The following is a 19957-nucleotide window of genomic DNA, read 5'->3' on the forward strand; positions in this document are numbered from 1 at the left end:
AGAAGTGTGAACTAACAGCGTATAAGCACAGGATAGTTTAATGCAGTCAGAAGTCTAGGAAGTTCCCTGGAATTCCAAAGATCCCCAGTGGTAGTTCCTACTGAAATCCCTATGGGCTGTCCACTTTGGCTGGCTCCTTCCAGTTTTTATTGTAAACTATGCAGCAACCAAGCAAAGGGCACCACTTGTGTCCTAATGTCCTCAAAGGAGGAAGAGCTTGCCTCACACTCTTCTGGATATGATATAAAGGGCTGATGGCCCATGAGCTCAATTTTACACATCCTGTGATTTTATCCCTACTTGAATTTATGTAGGTGGGACAGGTGTGACTTGTGAGTTATCTACATTCTTGATAAGCTATAGTCTTTGTCAGTTAGGCTAGTCAAAATTAGCAACAAGGTAAACACAGAATGTAAATTAAATTTTAAAAAAAAAAGGAAAAATGTAATCAATATCTTTATTTCACAGTTTAACAGACAACCTAGTGTTTACATCACTTCCCCATTTACATGTAAATGTAAGAGCTTTCATATGGATATAACATTTACACACATCAATACAAACATTTCCACAAGGTCTTAAAAACCTTCATTCTCCTTACTAAAGAGTCATTTAAGTTGTTTCAGTCAGTGTCAGTGGAAGAGAGCAAGGTAGACTGTTTTGGCTTCTCTGCTGCCTGTTCCTCTAGCTTCATTTCATTAGTGCAAACTCTTCGGTGGGCTCTTTGGTAGATATGTTGTTTTAGCAAACACCCATTTTGTTGGCAAAAGTTGCCTACAGCCTGCAATTCTGTTGAGTTTTTCTGTCTTTGAGTTTTTGCTGCCTCCTGCTGACTCAGTATGGGATAAGCACTGATAAGCTTTCTGAACAGTACATTTAGCTGGAAATAATAGAGGGGATAGATAAGAAAGTCAGTCTGTCTTGGTGAAGAAATTAATGTGGTAAAAATGTAAAAACAGGAAACTTGATGATAAATCAGAATGAAGCTGACAAGACCTTTTGGGTGAAAGTTAGAGAAAAGGAGATGTTAAAGAGATGTGACACAGTTTGTTCTAACAGCAAGCTTATTAACACTTCAGGCTTAAAATGCTGTTCTCTACCAACTAATAAAAAGAGCCCATCTGCTACACACCAGGTAACTAAAGCTCAAAAGGAAAAATGCTTGGCAAAAGGAGAAGAGACAAATCTGTCCAGTTAGCTGGAATTGGATTATGGTATTGGAATTCTCCAGTATTAGAGCAGCTATTTTGCATTCCATGTTAAAGATAATATACATTAAATACAAGTGCAGCAGTCCTACTGGTCTATTTGCATCTGTATTGCTTAGAGCATTTCTGAAATGCCTAATCTGATCTAACAGTAAATATTTTAACCCTCTTTCTCATGACACATTTTAAATGCAAAATAGTAACAGCATGATAATTATAGGTATATTGGAGAAGCATAGTGGCTTCCTCTCACAAAAAGTAGGAACAACATCTCAGTGAGTGGCATGTTGTTATTGTTAATGCCATATACTTTTAAAACAATTTCATACTCCTTTCTCACCAAAATATATTTACATTACATTAAAATAATGGTTTTGGTAAAAATCAGAACCTAGTCCTGATTTTTCATATTGTCAGTAATGTGTTCTCCATGTCCATTAGTAGTCCTGACTAATGGTATACATAGACCGTGTTTAAGGCGACAATAGAGTTACAACTTACATTTTCTCTTTCATTTTTCTATTATTTCATTTGTTGTATAGACAGAATGAAAGGTTTGTTAAGGTAGTTGTGTATTATTATGCGATTTAAACTGTATGTTAAGCAGTTACACATTAACTTGCTCTACCTCAACAAAACATAAAACTTAGATTTCTCTTGTCTGTAAAATAGAGGCTATTGGCACATTCAGTCTTGCTGAAAGCTCCTTAACTGATAAAAGCTCAGCTAGAATTCAGGGATGCCTCATGAGCCCCAGCTGCTTCTAGTCTCCCTTGCAAACAATGCTGCTGTGGGTAATGTGTTCCCCTGGATTAGCAGAGTAGGAGGATCAGCCTTAATGCTGGTAGAATGTCATCAAGTCTCTGTAAAGAGTAATACACAAAGAACTCAAAGATAATTATAGTTGTTAATATTTAGAAGCTGTACAGATGGCAGTATGCATAGGTTTAGCACGTGGGCTAATATGAATGCTTCTTTACGGACACAGAAAGAAACCCAAAATGTCTTTTACAGGAGAGTTAGAGGACAATTCCTTTTCTGGATCTAAGGGTCAATCTGCGTAACATTGAAGAGTTAAAGCACTTAGAAGAAATATCTGTGAAAAAATAGTTTTTATCATCAGAAAAAGGATATATTTTCCACTGATACTATTCTAAAATGTTGGTTGGTTAAATCATCATTGCTAAGGCTTTAATTTTGAAAATTACACTAAACTAAAATTCAGGCTAAAGCAGAAATCCATAAATTCATTTGTGAAAGTTATGGAGCACAGGAAAGAGGGGCTTATGCTGGACAGTGTTGAGTAGCCCTATCTGTAACATTGTAATCAGCTCCACTTTGAACAATATTTTTCAAATAATTATAAATAAATCGAATTTTATTTAGATACACATTTTAGAAATTCATTATTAAAGGGTTTTAACTTGTGGTCTTTAAACAAAAGGAAAAAAAAATCCTTGTCTGATTCCATTTCACAGTGTTTTAACTGGGGAAAAAACTGTCATAAAAGCTTAAATATAAAGACTTGAATGGTTGTATAGCTATTTATAATTCCCCATAGACAAAGGGCTGCACACCATTACCTGTAACTGCTTAGCTGAGGGGAAGTAACAACTTTGCATCCAAAAGAAACAGGGCATTTGAGACCTCATGAAACAATATACATGCAATACCAGTACGAAATATGTGCCCCTTGCTTCTCATGTTTTATACCCTTGGTGTCATAAAGCAGAGAAGAGGAGGCTCAGTCCTTCGGTACAGTGGCAGTGGCATCAAAGATTCACAGAATGTTTGCAACAGAGAAAGAAGACAGGTAGAAATTACAATTTAAAGAAAACAGACTGACAGCAGTAAGTCTTTTCTTAAATGTATATGTCCTCATTCTTCACAAGGTAGAGCACTTCTGCTGAGAAAGATGGCAAAATACAAGAATTAATCGAGAGGTTAAGACTAAATATTGAGGTTCACATACTTATTTTTTGACAGTTCCTTAGAAAAGTCTCTGTTGGTCTTTCTCTTAGAAAAAGGTTGGCGAAATTTATCATATTATATAAACTCCAATTTTTATACTAAAAACCAATTCAACAGGGGAAACCAAAAGGAGTGCTATTTTATGGCAGTTGTGTAATAGATCTTTGTTTTAAATATAGAAGGAGTAAAAATGTTATAAAGAACAGAGGTAAAAATACCTCATATTAGATTCCTTTCACAGAATTTAAAAGAGCAAAGATTACTTCAAATCTCTCCTATTAAATGATGTTTTGGTTAAAAAAATTAGTTTGCATAATGATAACTTAATCTTGCGGCTCATCAGACTTGCTAAGGCCTCTGTGATACTGTCTTTAGGTTGTAGAGCCCAAGTGATGATAGTGATTTGTACTACAGTTTGACTTTATTACTTTTCATCAAACTGAAATTTCCCATCTTTGACCGAACTGTCACCTGGAATATATGGTATTACAGAGTAACACTTTTGTTTTTCTTGCATAAGCTGTTCCAGTTGCCATAAAGATATTTATTTATCAACATTTTTGAGCCAGAGAGAAGGCTTTGCTGCCCTTCCTCCTGGGACAATGCCCTAACCAGTAGGCTAGAGCCATTCAGCTCTAATTTTCTGACCTAAGGCATTGAAAAGGTTTGAAAGAACCCCAATTCAGAATTGTTACTAGTCTGCTAGCTACGGTAGTCACAGAATGAAGATAGTTACAGGTATCTGTTCATGTCAGAGGAAGAAACTGAGTAAGATTTTCCCCCTCCCTGCCCCAGATACATAGTCTCCCTTTACAAGAACTAAGCAATACTATGTTCTGCTACATATTATGAATGACAAACAAGCCTATTCAACTGTTAATGGGTTTACTTTATCTATATCAAAAGTTAACCTTAACAATTTTATGGTTCAATTCACAGAAAACTGAGAAAACACAACAGTTCAATGTTAAGTTGCTATCCCAGAACATAATGGTTCAGCTTTGAATTAAAAGATTAATAATTTCTGTAATATTAATATCCACAATGGTTGTCACCTTTTATTTCAGAAATCTCTTTCCCAAAAGTCAGAACTATGGGACTGCAAGTGCAGAAGAACTCCTTATTTTTTAATAGATGCTGGAGTAAGGGTCATTGTTGCTTAAATATTATTCCTGAAATCTTAATGATTGGTCAAGATTCAGCCTTAGACAAAATTTTCTAAACGTTATAAGCAAACAGTAAGATGGGTTGCACTGTCACTGAATTATTTGTAAACAGACTTCTCGGAGCCTCAGAAAGCGGTTAGCATCTTGAAAAATTGGGAGATGCCACATGTTTGAATTGCACTGAAGCAATGCCTGAATTTGACTCCAGAACTGGACTTCTAAAGTCTGCTTTAGGATGTACGTGTGTATAGTCTCTTTGTGTTTGCCCTCCAAGTTAGCTGGAATACTAGTTTTGATTCAGAGGCGTGGAGTTGAATTGTGAATGTAGCACTGTGCTAACAGAGGTATAAAGCTTCTGTGTCAAAACTCACATCCGGCTGACTTGGAGCACTGGCATTATAGTACATATCTCAGCAAAAGACTTTCCAGACATGCTTTATCCAGAAATAAGGCAAATTATAAGTGCTTTATAATAAAATCTAGGCAGCAAAATTCAGGGAAAATTCTTCTTTTTCTTTTTTTAACACAAAGTTATTACGGTCAGTTTGACTTGCAAATGTCTCTGGTCTAATCCCAATCCAGCTATTCATGAGACATAGCATTTATTTCTGTACTTGTCATTCATCCATTTTCATATTTTTAAACCAGTTGCATATTTTACCACATACATTATCAAAACAAACCCTAAATCTAAACCTAGAAGAATCAAAGTTAGTTCAAATTTTCCTCACAGTACCAGACTAAAAATTTATTTTGTCAGAATTCTTCTTCATCCTGATAAAATGCTCATGCAGGGAGCACAACAATATAAATATGTAAAATTTACAATGGTTAGGCAATACATTTTTCATCATTCTCTTGGGATAACCCTGTTATCTTGTTCTGTGTGCTAAAATCCAGTGGCAAATGACTTGATGATCTTAAAGGTCTTTTCCAACCTAAACAATTCTATGATTCTACGATTCTATAAATAAACAAGCAAACTCTTTGTGCTGATCAAAGATGACTCACATCATAAAACCCCTGTAACCAACTCTGGTGTGCTCTGCAGGTCATAGCAATGCCTATAAGGGTGAAGATTAAGCTCTGTAGAAAACAACTACATACAACATAAACCTCTTTTCAATGCCTGAGAAATAGAAACTGGTTTTAAATCTTGCATATATGATAAGAGTACATTTCTTGACAAAGAAACTGAAAGTTAGCATTTTTTCTACACTCTCTGAACAAGCATAAAATTAAATGGGTCCAGAGGTTAATGATGAGTTGCTTTGTATTTCTTCCTGGCTGTAACCTTGTAAAGGCACTCTATTAGAGTTGCAAGAATATGACACATTTAGTTTCATCACATGGATTACTTCAAACAAACCATTTTGAAGGAGAGGTATGTTTTTCTGTTGAAGTTTGAAATTATTTACTTTTTTGGTGGCTTATAAATATTTTCCCTAAAGCCTCACAGGAAAGTGAATAAAAATACCATTATTAAGATCTGGGTTTTTTTGCTGTAATATTTAATTTCTTTCTTGGGACAGTATTTGATCGGTTTTGTTTGTTTGTTTGTTTTCCTTTATCTGTTCCTGTTATCAGGCTCAGGCATGATTTTATTTAACATCTCCCTCCCCTGTTCTGTGTGTGTATGAGTTTGGAACAGTGTTCATGCTTCATTTTTGTGTCTCTGTAGTGGATGTGGAATAATTCCTCATCATAATATACCATCTGAGAGATCTCTTTTCCACAGTAGTCTTTCATATTGTCTTTCTTTTCCAGCATAATCTAAGCTGGACAGGGGGAAGATTTGGTTGTGAGATGAAGTGTGTGAACTCTGCTAGCTTGAATGGTAGTTATTATAGCTATTCAAAATACTCATTCAGGAAGTCCTCTTAACTGTTTGAGATTTATTGGCTTCTCTTCCTACATTTTGGATGCCTGTCCTCCACTTAGCTTTCAGATATTTTTGTACTTAGAGGTCATCCAGTAGATTGGTTCTTAGATACTTAAACCATCTCTTTCAAGATACACTGAAAAGTCATGGCCTTTAACATTCTCTTATTCTGTCTTGCTTCTGGTTTTGACCTGTGAAAATAATCTACTGGCTTTAAAGCAGAAGTCCTAGTTTTGTGATGATAAAAATAAATAATCCTAGGTAGATGCCTTGCTCTTCTTCAAACTGTTCATGTAGAAGACAAAATATAACTTCTTTTTTTTTTAAGTCTTTCTGTATGGCTTGCAATTCATATGTTTCTTGATGTGTTGTTTTTTGGTTTTTCTTCTCTTTTTGTCACCTTTGTCTGGTGTGACCTTGCTATGGATTATTAATGTGCCTTATATTTAGCATTTTTCATATTTGGTTCAAGAAAATGTCCTTCAAACCTTAGGATACTCATAAAGTTTATGGTCACTCTGAGGTTGAGTAGACAACCTGGTCTACTTGCGCCAGAACTACCTGGCTATGGTTAAATCATATGAGATACCATCTTGTTTAACACTGACTGGTCTTGCTGCTTTAGCCTTTTAATAGCGACATATGAGAAGACGTGTTTCATCTATTCCTATGATCTCTTTTATGTCTAACTTATGTTCAAGCCAGTATGGATCATAGAGTTTAATTTTGCCATAGTCCTGTACATGAGCTCTACACAATTCCTTAGTCCCTAAGGAAAGTAGGTGGAAAGGTGGAATTAAAATTGTGGATTGTTATTTTTATAAGATTTACATTCTCCTGTTATGTCTTTTTTAGCCTTTCAGTATTTCCTTTTTGCCTGTGCCAAAACAGTGAGGGCTTGCTGCTCCATGAGGGAAGTGAGACAAGAGCAGGGTGCAATAATCCACTCTCCATCATCTATCAGCAGTCCTGGTTAACAGGGGAGGTCCCTGATGACTGGAGGCTTGCCAACATGATGCCCATCTACAAGAAGGGCTGGAAGGAGGACCGGGGAAACTACAGGCCTGTCAGCCTAACCTCAGTGCCGGGAAAGATTATGGAGAGGTTCATATTGAGTGAACTCAACAGGCAAGAGCAGGTCAACCAGGGGATTGTGCCCAGCCAGCATGGGTTCCTGAAAGGCAGGTCCTGCTTGACCAACCTGATCTCCTATGACCTGGTGACCCGCCTAGTGGATGAAGGAAAGGCTGTGGATGTCATTTACCTGGACTTTGGCAAAGCTTTTGACACCGTCTCCCACAATATTCTCCCTGGGAAGCTGGCAGCTCATGGCGTACGCTTCACTGGGTAAAAAAATGGCTGCATGGCCGAGCCCAGAGAGTAAATGGAGTTAAGTCCAGTTGGCAGCCGGTCATGAGCAATGTTCCCCAGGGCTCAGTTTTGGGGCCAGCCTTGTTTAACACCTTTGTCAATGATCTGGATGAGGGGATTGAGCGCACCCTCAGTAAGTTTGCAGATGACACCAAACTGGGTGGGAGTGTCGATCTGCTGGAGGGTAGGATGGCCCTGCAGAGGGACCTGGACAGGCTGGACCAATGGGCCAAGGCCAACTGTATGAGGTTTAACAAAGCCAAGTGCCGGGTCCTGCACTTCAGTCACAACAACCCCATGCAATGCTACAGGCTTGGGGAAGAGGGGCTGGAAAGCTGCCTGGCAGAAAAGGACCTGGGGGTGTTGGTCGACAGCCGGCTGAACATGAGCCAGCAGTGTGCCCAGGTGGCCAAGAAGGCCAACAGCATGCTGGCTTGTATCAGGAATGCTGTGGCCAGCAGGAGCAGGGAGGTATGTGGCACTGGTGAGGCAACACCTGGAATACTGTGTCCAGTTTTGAGCTGCTCACTACAAGAAGGACCTTGAGGTGCTGGAGCGTGTCCAGAGAAGGGCAACAAAGCTGGTGAAGGGTCTGGAGCACAGGTCTTATGAGGAGCGGCTGAGGGAACTGGGGTTGTTTAGTCTGGAGAAGAGGAGGCTGAGGGGAGACCTTATCGCTCTCTCCAACTACCTGAAAGGAGGTTGTAGTGAGGTAGGTGTTGGGCTCTTCTCCCAAGTAGCTAGCGACAGGACAAGAGGAAATGGGCTCAAGCTGCGCCAGGGGAGGTTTAGGTTGGAAATTAGGAAAAATTTCTTCACGGAAAGGGTAGTCAAGCATTGGAAGAGGCTGCCCAGAGAGGTGGTGGAGTCCCCATCCCTGGAAGTGTTCAAAAAACGGGTAGACGTGGCACTTTGGAACATGGTTTAGTGGGCACAGTGGTGCTGGGTTGATGGTTGGACTGATGATCTTAAAGCTATTTTCCAACCTTAATGATTCTATGATCCTGTGATTCTGTAAGGCAGGCATAAGCAATGACTGCATCAACAAGTTGGGATGTGGGACGGCAAGTCCATATCAGCATCAGGGCCAGGGCCAGTGGTCAGGATCAGATACAGTCTGGCCATCAGCCAGCAAGGCTGCAGTGCAGAGGCAGATATGAGGCCAAGCCAAGGCAACCAAGGCAGGGCCAGCACCGGGGAGGTCCAAGACAGAGCACAGGCACAGCTGTTGCACAGCTGCAGTGCAGCATGGAGAGGGCCAGTGGTACAGCCACAACTTACCAGCACTTCCCAACAAAGAAGGGGCAGGCCCTCACTGCTGTCTTTTTCACAGCTGCTCTTCCCATCCGGGGACCTGGCCTTTGACTCAGACAGCTCAACTCAAGCTTAGCCAGCCAAACCCCTAGAAGGGCAATGCGCTTCCGGTTTTTTAGGGGCCACGGACCGTTGCCTCACCTGCATTAGCTTTGTGAGATTTTGTGAATGGCCAGACATTATGCTTGGCCTAGCATAAATGAATCTGTAATAGCACCCAGCTATACTTCAGCTGTTCACTGAGTATTTCTGTCCTTTACACTTTTGCTTTCTTGTATGCACAAAGACAATTGTGTAGGGTTGCTTTATTGTTTTTTAGTTTGTTTCTTTTCTTCCAAGAATCTTCTCACATCCCTTGGGAAACCATTGCTTAATAAAGACTGAGAAATCAAATTCGAAGTGTGAAAAAGTTACGGAAAAATCTTCTTTGGTATATAGTAGAAAAGTAGAACAAAAAGAGTGTGCTACTGTCCTGGTTTTGTCTGGGATAGAGTTAATTTTCTTCCTAGTAGCAGGCATAGTGATGTGGTTTGGATTTAGTAGGAGAAGAATGTTCATAACACACTGATGGTTTAGTTGTTGCTAAGTACTGCTTATGCTAGTCAAGGACTTTTCAGCTTCCCATGCCCTGCCAGGTGCACAAGAAGCTGGGAGGGGGCACAGCCAGAATAGTTGATCCAAACTGACCAAAGGGTTATTCCATACCATATGACGTCATGCTCAGTATATAAACTGGGGGGGGGGGTTGGCCAGGGAGCAGCGATCGCTGCTCAGGAACTGTCTGGGTATCGGTCGGCGGGTGGTGAGCAATTGCATTGTGCATCACTTGCTTCGTGTATCATTATTACTATTATTATTATTATTATTATTATTATTATTATTATTATATTGTTATTATATTGTTATTATCATTACTATTTTACTTTATTTCCATTATTAAACTGTTCTTATCTCAACCCAGGAGTGTTTCTCACTCTTACTCCTCCGATTCTCTCCCCCATCCCATCGGGGTAGGGGGAGTGAGTGAGCGGCTGCATGGTGCTTAGTTGCTGGCTGGGGCTAAACCATGACAGCTACATAAAAAGTCAGGGTTTAAAATAGCATTTTATGAGTTTGAAAGAATGATAGTTGTTCATGCCAAATGGAGGCTTCTAATTTTTTTATGCCTTCTGTTTGATTAATGAATGAATGGAGAGTGATTGAACACAGTTCTCAAAAAGTCATGAAGAAACAATTTATAATTCTTTATCTTAATTTATGGTAAAGAAATTATTTTACTTTTCTGTTTTCTCCAGTAGGTTAACTTAGAGGTTTCTTTACGTGTTTGTGAAAATGAAAATTATGTTCTTTAACAAGAATGTAAAATTTCATTAGATGCAAAGCTGAAAAATATCAGAGACAGTGAGTGTTCAAGGAGTTGTTTTTCCTGTGGGTAATGTACCTTCTTGTATTCCTGTCAAATTTTAGGCTTAAGAGATACCTTTACAAGTCAGAAAAATGCAAGAATGGGTATACTGTAGTAAAGGACTGTTGTTATACCTGATAGAAACATTTTAATCATACAGAGCTCTGAAGAGAAGTTCTCTTTTGTTGTTCTCTCTCTATTTATACAGATATAATATAACATTTAATTATCAGTTATATGTGTTGTTTATAATGATATATTAATATATTGTAGCATATATATTGTATATTTTATACAATATGCATGTTTTAAAATTATAAAATATTTTCATTGTTCAAATCAGTCTATATTCAAACATATTGTGATTTATAGGTTTTGTTCTCTGCATCAATTTTAATACTATGGGCCATAACATAGCACCTGTACTTCAGATTATAGGATGCAGTGTCATTGAAAAATGATGCTGGAAATCTGGCAGAGTCAAGCTATTTACTGAAGGGCAAGTTGTGGGAAGGTCTCTGTACTTTGATAATTTATGTTGTAACTGTGTTCAGTCATTGAAAATGGTGTGTTCATTATAACTGAAAATTGGCATTCCTCCTTCTGGAACCATGAAAAGTTTTGATCTATGTAAAGTGCGGGTGGTGTCAAAAGAGGAATATTTCTTGGTGAAAATCACTTCACCTCCTCCTATCATGAATAGACTGTGTGTGTAGGGATTTTTTTGACAGCCAGTGAATGAATAGGGTAAATAATCTACCATTGTCTGACAATATGAAGTGATCTCTAGTATTTTTGCTCCTTCTGCATTTTATTTCTATTTTTGATCCTGTACCTGGTGTTAGTCAATAGTATTTCTCCTTTCCTTTGAGTACCACATTTTATTACAGAAAAATGTGTAACAGTGCTATAATTTCAAAATGACATCAAATCATAGTACTCAGTGGGAGGTTTAGTGCATTTCTATGGAGCAGAACTGTTTCTGTTGTATATTTGCAATTAATGAAGAGAAACCAAAATAAAATGAGACCAGTGTGGGTAATAAAATCTCTTCTACCTGTGTACTAATTCACTAACATTGCTATTCTGAAAGACATGTTCTGGAGGTGCTGAATTAAAAAGGAGACAATTCTGAAACTGAGGATCATTGTACAACATTGAGTGAAGGTCACAATGTTCTCCCTTTTCATGGTCAGTGATACTTCCAACTAAAGATAATTATGTGAGCCTCTGAGAAACAGCAGCAATACTTTTTAATCCAAAGCAGTAAGGTCAAAACAGCATAGGAAAAGTATTCTCAAATGATGAGCTATTAGAATAATTTGCTGCTGTCTTTGATGACCCAGTTTTAAGCCTTCTTGAAAAGTGCATCGCAAAACAGAGGCTCTTTCATCTTTGAATGAAGGACTGAGATAGCATATTCTCCCACCTAATGTCAGTTTTGGTTACTGTTTTGAAGCTGGGAGTCAGAGGCATGGTTTTACCACTTTCTGCTTTCGTAATAAGTAGATGCTGCCAGTATGTAAACTATTTGGGTACTACTGTGTTCCTTAATAAGATAATAGCTAACAGGGGACAGAATGTCTTTGCTTCCTTCTTTCCTTTTGCCTAGGTTATTGACATAGAATAAGATAATAAGCCTAGATATTTTTCTGCTCAGTTTCTCAAAAAACATGGAACAAATAATCTTAATGCTATTCTGCTAAATAGTACTAATTTCTGCTCTGAAATAGCAGTCGGTTTAGATTTCTGAACATTGGATCTACAGCAAATAATGTTTTGCTTTTAAGGTTGATTATTTTAGTTACATAAATTGTATTACCATAATTAAAGCAATATTCTAGAAATTAGCTAAGTCAAATTTAAGCAAAATTCAAATTTCCCCATATTAAGTACATTGCCCATTGCCAAGAAATAAAACATACATTCATGGAGGCTTCATTTCAGCTTACTTTATTTGTAGTGTAGGATGAAGAATAGATACAATATGTTTTAAATAGTGTATAGGTAGATGTGCCAAAAAGTCATGCAGAGTTATCTGATTTAGGGTAAAACTGGATATATTCAATATATTATCAACATCATTGATATTTTAATTCAACAGGTGCTTAGTTAGGTCTGCATATAACTGAGGGTCTATTATAAATCCAGAACAAGAAATAACAGCAGGAAAAAAAAATCAGAAAGAAGAAAAGCAAACATAGCTTAAAATATCAATTAAAAGATAGCTAATCCATCAGCACACTCTCCTTACATCCTACTTGTCATTTATTTGCTGGTTAGCTAGATGAAAAACCCATGCTAAATCGTCTTTTCCTGAGAGATGTAAAAGGTCATCAGATGATAGTATACCACAGACAGCAATGACTGGAATTTTGATACATATCACTGCACTCAGTAGATTTACAAGTTTTAGAAACTTTGGCTTATATCCAAGAAAGCTCCTATCCACAGAGAAAGCTCAGTATCTAAAAGCTGAAGTGTAAACTCACACAGCTAACTCTGAAACTGGAGGCAAATTAGTCACTGTCCCAGGTAATAAGGTTGAGCTGAGCACCCTTGCTTGAATTAGTCTGGACCCAGGACCATGCTCACACAGTCACACTGGTTTCAGGATTTGAATTATTATTTGAAGATTATTTTCTGTGCCATGCACAGTGCTATGTAAGGTACCTTTGGAACTGCTTTGGATAACTGCACAATACATCATTGCAAGGTGTATATAAGCTGTAAGCAGCCAGACAAAGAAAGTCTAACCTTTGAAAGCCTCCTTAATGACTTTCCAAATTAGATATTACATAGTATTTTTTCTATTATTCTGTCCATGAAGGGTTTCATTATGTACCCCTACATGACAGTAACCGTAAACGTGTTCTTTCGCCTTTTGTCATAAAGGATGAGAATTAAAATCTTGAATGTAGAGAATAGTAGATGCACATCACGTTAATAGTAGTCGTTCAGCAAAAAAAAAAGGAAAAGAGAAAGATTGAATAAAAAAGATTATCACATTTATGTTAAATCTTTTATGAGTTATCAAAATCATTTACAATTCATAGTATTTATCACATTGATGACTTTGTAGAAACTCTCTGCAAGAACGAAGTTGTCAGACTTGCTTAGTGTGGGCTTGTCTTGGCCTGCCTGGAGCTTGGTTTTAGCTTTTTTAGCTGCAACAGCAGTGGTCTAGTGACCAGGTAACTATTGCCTAAATTGTTTTGCTTTCATTTTGCTTTGTGGGACTGCATGATGTAAGATTGTTATACTATTTTTTATATTCTGTAACTGGTAATAATAATAGGCAGTGGAAGAGTAAGCCTGACATGTAACACAAGGGAGAAAAAGTAGCCACTGGGAAATGTGTATAACAATTTAAACTGCATTATTATGGAGACTTTTCCTGTAATAGGATTCTGTTTTGGTTGGGTTTGTTGGTTTGTTTTTTTTTTTTTTTTTTAATCAGTGCTAAAATGAGAATGTTAATAGTTGATATAGACAAAAAATAAATTGTTGATTTTGCAGATAAAGTGTATTTCTCGGGCCCATATAAACTGCAGAAATTGCAGTGCAACTGAGGCTTTTAATGCAACAGGGCATCTAAATCCTTCAACATGTCCATTCATACTTACGTCTGCTGACCACTCTAACTAGTTCTTCACTTTCAATTCAGTGTATCCATGATTTACTTAGCCAATAGCTGTTCAGGTCTCGATGTGCCTAGGCTTCAACACTCCTAGGCTGAAACCATATCATCTAATACTGCCATTAAGTATAACCCAGTTAAAGCCACAGGTGATGCCGAACCATGTTCACATTTAGTGCTAAAAAAAAAATCTTGCACATCTTAGTAATTGCATACAAGCATAATTTAAACAGTCAGGAAAAGCATCAGTTGAGCGTTGCAGTATGAACTCATACATAGGTGACCGAAGAACTTAAACTTTTCTCCTTTCTTTAAAAATAGCCAATACAAGTGGTTTGATATCTTATTTTGTACCTATATACAAAAAAGTGCTTAAATACTTTTAGAATTGTGAAATCTCAAACTCAAAGGTGATGCAATAGCAATGTAGATATTACATATAAGCCTTAATTTCTGTTCTTCATAGGTATGAGTTATTGATCAATTTAGTTATTTTTCTCACATAGATCATCACCAAGAAAACAGAAGTAGACTGTTTTCTATGAGTCAGTCATTTGAGAGAAACAAACACTTTTTTGACTTTTCTACTGATTTATTCAGTAGAAAGGAAATACTGTTTATTGGCTTCCTAAATTTTGAAGATGAAGTGTAGAGTATAGCTACTGTGTAGTAAGCTCCTGGCTTTGTAAACGGGCCATATGTATTCCATTTATTTGGGCACAGTTATTGTAGGAATCAGGATTGCAGAGTAAAAATGAATTAAAACCACATATTAAAAATGTTAGGTTCTTGTTTCTTTGGGTTTTTTAACAATTCTTCTTCCATGCAGTTTTGTAAAATTCATTAATAATACCTTGCCATTTTAGATCAGAAGCCTGAGGCTTTAATTATTAATAGGGGTAACATCTTGTTCAGATACGCTAAAAGCATTGATTGAGTCAGATCCATCTTCTTCTTGCTTCTAGCTTACCATGCCACACCTTGAGGCAGGACAAGCAACTGTTACATTTTTTTCCCTTTTCTCTTTGCCCTACACCCTACATAAAAGCTTACCAAAGTAAAAGGAAAACTGCCAAATGCATGTGTCTATAGATGATGTCTGGAGGAGCAGCAGCAGAAAATTTAGATTTATTGAATATAAAAGTGATTATAAGATAATACACACTGAATATCCTTGAATATTAAGGCATGCAAACAAATAACTAACAGACTGTTAGTCATTAATACTTTGTGACTCTGGTTAATTTAGTTTTCAGACATGAAACAGAGATTTTTTTTTTCTTGTTGATCAAATAAGAAGGGAAAGAATTAGAAACACTTACCTCAGAATTTTCCTAAGGTCTATTTTCAATATTTTATCTCTTTTACTACTTTACCAAAAGTGTGATTTATTTTGCTTACTACAGGGATATATATTTTTATATTAAAACTGATTCTAGATTTATGGAACCTATTTCAATGAAAAACCTGGACAGGAAATTGTAATGTTTTTTTCTGTTGGACACTTACTTTGTTATACAGCTTTATTTTGTTCTATTGTATTTTACATGTACTTGATACCTAAAATAGTTAATATTTGTTTTTTTCCTTGCATCATATCAAAAGTACATTTTTGTGATTAAAAATTTCTGGAATTGATATATTGTTTTTTCACAAATATCTTTTTTCATTTGTTTCATGCGCTTAAGGAATATGTCTACTTGATCTATCTTTACATTTTTTTCCTATCATTAGAACTTACCACTTTTGCAGTGAAGTACTGCTAAAATCATGATAGCAGATGTAAAGTTTTTTTATTTGAAAATCAAAGACTTTGAGTGTAGCTCATGAAAAAAAAAAGTCTGGGTTTGTTTAAAACAACATACTTGCTTTCTGGTAACAATGACAGCACAGTGAGAGTGGCAGAACTTTCCTTAAGACTTGGAGAAAATACTTCTTTAAGTAGATCAGAACTGGATTGCTACTGTTGCCCTTAAGTTTTGGTTTCTTTTAAAATTCTACTCATAAATTGTTCAGCAAATACACTCAATAAGCTCAGAGACAAGTAGACTGGAAAACAGCTTCAGGCTTTTCAGTGGTGGGGCCTAGAAGCTAATTTTTGAACATGAATTATACAGCTGGTGGCTGTGACAGCCTGAAGAAACAAAAGCCATGCCATATTCATGCTCCGCATAGGACATTGGTTTGTTAGGCTTTGTATGCTACTTTAACGCTACCACCTGAATGTAAAAGTCCTGTGCACCATGAGACACTGCTTCCTTGCCTTCCTGGGGGGAGGAAGTGAGAATCAGAAAACAGCTTTTAAACAGTTTTCAAAAACCAGCAACCAAATAGACATTTTTTGCTCTTTCTGTTCCCATTTCCTGCTTCCATGGGTGCGTATATTTAGGTGTTCATGGGCTGAAAAGCCGGAGTCTGTGCAGTTGCCGAAGGAGTTCTCACATGGTACCTTAAAAGCTGTTTTCAGTAACGCCAAAAGCAAATGGTGTTTTGCCAGGCTTCAGTGTGAATGGCAATCAACCAGCTGGACCACCCTTTGTTTCCCCTTCTGTGATTTCGGATAAATCATACCGACACTCCTTTATTTTAGAAAATATCAAATGGAAATTAATGCATTTTTTTAAAAGATTTGAAAAGGGCTAATGCACAAGGTATTAAAATATGCGTATGCAGCTGTATTTTTGCTTTCATAAAACTCTGAAATACTCAAATCACTTAAAACAACAAAACCAAACTTTAAGATTCCATTTCTGATGTCTAGATTTGGAAAAGCAAGTTGTTTTATATGTGAATTACCAATATAAATATGTGTTTGTATGATAAAGAGTAATACATTGGTGTTTGCCTAGCTGTCAGGACGAGCCACTAATAAAGATGGTTACTTAATACCAGCAAGAATTTTTCAACCACTTCAGGTGCCAGTTTGATCTTGATAATAAATGCCTCCCTCTAACCAATGTTTGTTACATTGTATGATAAAAACTGGAGAGGAAAGAACATCTAAAGGGATTAGTGAATGCTGACGGGAGGAGGGAATGGTTTCTTTAAGTATTTAATACTCAGAATGAGAACACGTATAAATTTGTACAGAAGCCAAAACCCATCTAGCTAGAGTGTCTAACTGGTTATTTTTTTTCTCTTTGAACATTGAAAAGGGGCTCTGCCTTGACCCTAGCTCATTTTAGGTACGGATTTGTTTAGCTAGGAATATTATTACCCTAAGTCTTTTTATAAAGAGGGAGAAACAGTAACCTGTAAAGAGCATTCGTAAGATTGGTGGCACTTCCTAATAAGTCTCTCATTTAAATACCTAAAGTTAGATCCAGGCCAAAGGGGTTTGTGCAAGTTCACCTGATCCTCTGTACAAACCAGAACCCTAGAGTAATACCATTCCAGTTCTGGACCATCACCTCTCTTTATATCTACCTTTTCTTAAAGAAGCCCTCCCCAAGGTGCCACCGCGGTGGCTGCGGGCTCAGCCGTGCCCTGCACTGGGCCGGTTGGAGCCGGCTGGAACCGGCTGGAACCGGCTGGAACTGGCTGTGTCCGGCACGGGGCAGCCCCGGCCTCCCCTCACAGCGGCCGCCCCGCAGCCCCCGCTGCCAGCGCCTGGACCCCTGCACCCAATACAATTCTTAACTCACACAGAACAGACAACCATGACATTTTTCATTTGTTTATTCATGCTGTGTTTCATTGTTCATTTTACCCTGACTGCCATAGGTACTGATTTTACATGGTGAAAACTTAAATTTTTTCATTGTGTGCTGAGCAGGAGAGTTTTCCCTTTGACTGGTGTATCCTTAAGAGGAGAAACGCAAGCAGGATGAAATTTTGCATTTCATTTTGAATGGAGAACTGTGGGTCGTCCTGTGCATTTTGAGGTGAAATACTGGACCTAGCTATTTTGTTGCAAGAAAGAGGCAGAGGACATTTCCTTCCCAGTGGCCCTTGGATATAATCTGAACACAGGCTGGAGGTGATGTGAACTGCTGCTCTTCCACTTCTGTAGCTGCTCCTCTGCTGTTCACGCACCACGCCAGGGTTTCTAGGCATCAGAATCCATGGGATATACAACAAAGGACAAACCTTCATTTTTCTGCAGGAATAACAAAAACAAACCAAAAAAAAAAACCAACCTACTATTGGGAAGAGAGGAAGGCAACTTAGGAAGTGTGTGGCAATCAGTTATCATTGCTTGGTTCTCTAACTAGGTTAAAAAAACTTGTGAATTATTTTCTGCTTTCACCTGTTGGCGGGGGCCCATAAAGACCGTACAGAGCAATCATGGGGTGATCTGCTAAGTCCATTTTCTTTCCATTAAGCCATCTGAATCATTTCAGAAGCAGTAGCCACTCTGCTACTGGTGGCTACAGCCGCTACTGCTGCCACGGGTGTGCCAATACCAGCCACAAATACTGCTGGCAGTGCTGGTCTCTGCCCATCTGCCCTGCGTTCCCTCTTCCCAGCTATGGGGCAATGTAGAAAAAGACATAAATTCCAGTTACAGTGGGTCTTTATAAGCCAGAGATAATGAATATTTCCAGCAGAATACAATTCATCTTTTGTACAAGGTAAGTAAAGACATGCAGGACAAAATCTGCCTCTAATTACTGAGAGTGCTTCTTGGATCTCTCCGATAAGTAACTCCGTTTCAGTTTAAAGGAGCTGAAATACATTGTCATAGAGATCTGAAATGTTGCAATGTGTTGCTTCGTATGGCTCAGTTCAATTAATGCAGTGGTTATTTCACCTGGCTGACATTTTTATATGCACAGATGTCAAATAACATACCCCTATGTCAAGTGGTTTTGTTTATTAGTGTGGGGGCCACTGTCCTACAGATCCTAACACAGTGATAAAATACGATTGCTACAATCACAACCTAACTAGATCTTACTTGTTTCTTTTGTCAAAGCAATGGAATTGGCTTTTCACATCAGTAGTCCACATTTGATTCATATTTCTATTTAACAGCTGGAGGCTGTCATGGGTGAAATGAGACTTGTCAGCCTCAGAAAGAGGAGCAAGTATTTATCTCTAAATTGATCTCAAAATGAAATTCTCATTTTTAAGAAACTCTGGGAGTGGCGACAAGATTATAGAACATCTGTTTCAAGTTATCTAGGGAAAAACATGACTTTTGAGTACATTTTCGTGCTGAGCTAGCTTCAAAAGGCTCATGCACAGTATTTGATCATTTCTGTCAATTAATTACCATGAGCTCCATTTTACACAGATGTAAAAGCTGAACTGTTCTGATATAAGCTAGAAATGGGACACTGATAAAATGTACCTTGGACTGGTTTAAAGAGACAAAGGAGATTCTTCCATCAGGCTGGAAGACTTTAGAGAATCCGACTCACACAGTTAGGGTCTCAAGGACTATTCAAAATTTATCAGAAGTTTACTGGATTCCTGGTTGAATTACTAATACCATCATATTACATGTAAAAACAGAATATATGAATTGATCCATAAAACAACATATTTTACCCGTGACTAAAAAAAAAACCCCAACCAACCACCGAACAGAGCCGATCATCTGAACAGTATACCTTCACTCATGGGTGCAAACAGCTATATCTTTGAATTCATTTGGGAAGCATGCTTTAATCAATAAAATCTCAGCTTTATGTAGTGATCGAGTCTTTCAGCTCTGTAAGCAGCTGTAAGGAAGGCATGATTATTTTTAAAAGGTGATTAATGGGCAAAACCTCAAAAAGGAAGTCTTTGTTTTTCTTCTCCTTTTGCATTGGGGCCAAAAACATTGCTTATTCAAAGCTTGTCTTGGTTTACTTACACTGTGAGGACCAGAATATATTTGACCTCTTTGCCCCTTTCCTCAAGAATTAACAGGTTGACATGAATAAGTCACTGACTCTGTGTAAGAAAGAGGGAAAGGAATTATGAATTATCAGTTTGGCATTTCACCTGAATAAACAGGCCTGCCAGAATGATTGAGGTTACATATTCAAGAGAGAAGTGTGTATCTGACAC

The 19957-nt window shown here is 37.7% G+C and overlaps 1 protein-coding gene across 1 annotated transcript in view; it reads left to right on the forward strand.

Annotated features, from left to right (window-relative positions):
* CSMD1 (CUB and Sushi multiple domains 1) overlaps positions 1 to 19957 on the forward strand; it is a 1273929-nt gene that overhangs the window by 805357 nt on the left and 448615 nt on the right. The gene's annotated exons all lie outside the window — the stretch shown is intronic.

The sequence above is a fragment of the Pelecanus crispus genome, chromosome 3 (assembly GCF_030463565.1).
Source record: "Pelecanus crispus isolate bPelCri1 chromosome 3, bPelCri1.pri, whole genome shotgun sequence".
NCBI lineage: Eukaryota > Metazoa > Chordata > Aves > Pelecaniformes > Pelecanidae > Pelecanus > Pelecanus crispus.